We start from the raw sequence: 2,496 nt of genomic DNA on the forward strand, positions 1-2,496 counted from the left end.
GTTTTTCCCTTGAGATCCTAGAGATCTGTGGAACTTTGAACTTGAGAGAGATGATTTAGGGTATCTGGCAGAAGAAATTTCTAAGCAACAGAGGATTAAAGATATTTTGTTACCTAGTTGTTTCTAAAAGTGTATGATTATGTGTGTGAACAGAGAGATTTTCTGAAACTTGAACTTATCTTTAAAAGGGAAGCAGAGCATAAAAGTTTGGAAAATGTGTAGCCAGGCCATGTGGCAGAAAAGAAAAACCCAGTTTCTGGGGAGAAATTTAAACCTGTTGCAGAAATTTGCATGAGTAACAAGGATCCAAATATTAATAGCCAAGACAATACAGAAAATGTCAGCAGGGCATTTCTGAGATCTTCATGGCAGCTCCTCCCATCACAGGCCAAAAAGTCTAAGGGGGAAAGTGGTTTCATGGGCTGGGCCCAGGGCCCCGCTGTTCTGTGCAGCCTTGGGACTTGGCATCCTGCACCCTAGCTGCTCCAGCTCCAGTCATAGCTAAAAGGGGTCAAGGTATAACTTGAGTCATTGCTTCAGAGGGTGCAAGCCCCAGGCTTTGATGGCTTTCCTGTGGCCTGTGGGTGTGCAGAAGACAAGAATTTGGGAACCTCTGCCTAGATTTCAGAGGATGCATGGAAACACCTGGATGTTCAGGAATAAGCCTGCTGTAGGGGCGGAGACCTCATGGAGAACCTCTACTAGGGCTGTGGGAAGGGGAAATGTGAGGTTGGAGCCCCCACACAGAGTTCCCACTGGGACACTGCCTAGTGGAGCTATGAGAAGAGGGCCACTGTCCTCCAGATGCCAGGATGGTAGATCCAGTGACAGCTTGCACTGTGTGCCTGGAAAAACAGCAGGCACTAGATGCCAGGCCATTTTGATTTGCATTTCTCTAATGATCAGGGATGTTGACCACCTTTTCATATGCCTGCTTACCATTTGTATGTCTTCTTTTGAGAAATGTCTATTCAAATCTTTTACCCTGTATTTGATCAGATTATTAGATTCTTTCCTATAAAGGGGTTTGAGTTCCTTATATATTCTGGTTATTAATCCATTGTCAGGTGGGTAGTTTACAACTATTTTCTCCCATTCTGTGGGTTGTCTCTTCACTTTGTTGATTGTATCCTTTGTTGTGCAGAAGCTTTTTAACTTGATGTAATCCCATTTGTCCATGTCTTCTTTGGTTGTCTATTCTTGTAGGGTATTGCTCAATAAATCGTTGCCCAGAACAATGTCCTGGAGACTTCCCTCAATGTTTTCTTGTAGAAGTTTCATAGTCTGAGGTATTAGATTGAAGCTTTTTATTCATTTTGATTTTATTTTTGGATATGGTGAGAGATAGGGGTCTAGTTTTATTCTTTTGCATATGGATATCTAGTTTTCTCAGCACCATTTATTGATGAGACTGTCTTTTCCCAATGTATGTTCTTGGAACCGTTGTTAAAAAATGAATTCACTGTAGATGTGTGGATTTGTTTCTGGTTCTTTATTCTGTTCCATTGGTCTATGTGTTTCTTTTTATGTCAGAAAAATTCAGGGCACTTCCCACTGCAGTCCTTGTCCTTATTTTTCATTGTTTCATCCATTGACTTTGTCTAATAAGATTTCCCATCAGATTTTAGCACAAAATGGGGGAACTAGGTATATGTCTAAAATTTGAGCTGCAATTTTCACCGGAAAGACAACTGTATTTGGGTTTGTCTCCTAAAGGGAATCAGAAACTTTGGCCTTATTAAATTATGTTTTGATTACCTCAGATAAGATTATACTAATCAAAGCACTAAGAGTAAATTTCACATTTAACTAAAGTTTATACAAACATGACAGAAGTGTCATCTGTGGCGGTAAATAGTATATAAAATATTATTTCATTTGTTAAAACTAGAAGTGTTCACATGAAAAAGTGTTTATGATTCCAGAAGTTAAATGCCACTGGGGACAATCTGGACTTTTCATATATGTCGAAATCCACAATACACACTAGAACAGCTTCAGTTTGTTCCATAGGGAATCCCTTGGCACTCTTATGAGAATTTCAGTTTTCCATTCAATCATCTTCTGGCAAAAGTACAGAGTTATACAATTGAATGACTCTTCTGTTCAATCCAAATTTATGTAAACAGTAGTTTCCTGAGCTTGCAGAAAGAAGCCTCCCAAAAGAATGAATATGCAATGAATTGCTACCTGTATAGTTATCAGCATTCCTGTGCAATTGTATTTTTTTCTGTTTTAGAAAGCCTAATGGTTTTAGAGGATATCCTAAATTTCTTTCAAAATATGGGTAAGAAAAAATATCTATAATTTTCATTACGCTTTGTAGAAATGTTGAAAATGCTAGTTAACTTACCATAATTTTAGATTGGGTATACAAGCTGTCAAAATAGCCAGGTTGAAATTAGATAACTATTACTGGCTTATCTCTATATTTTAGTTTCATGATTATGATATGGATAGGATAAATAGTTATAAGACAGCATTGTTCTTTTAATG

The sequence above is a fragment of the Mandrillus leucophaeus genome, unplaced genomic scaffold, assembly GCF_000951045.1.
Source record: "Mandrillus leucophaeus isolate KB7577 unplaced genomic scaffold, Mleu.le_1.0 Scaffold3592, whole genome shotgun sequence".
Lineage (NCBI taxonomy): Eukaryota > Metazoa > Chordata > Mammalia > Primates > Cercopithecidae > Mandrillus > Mandrillus leucophaeus.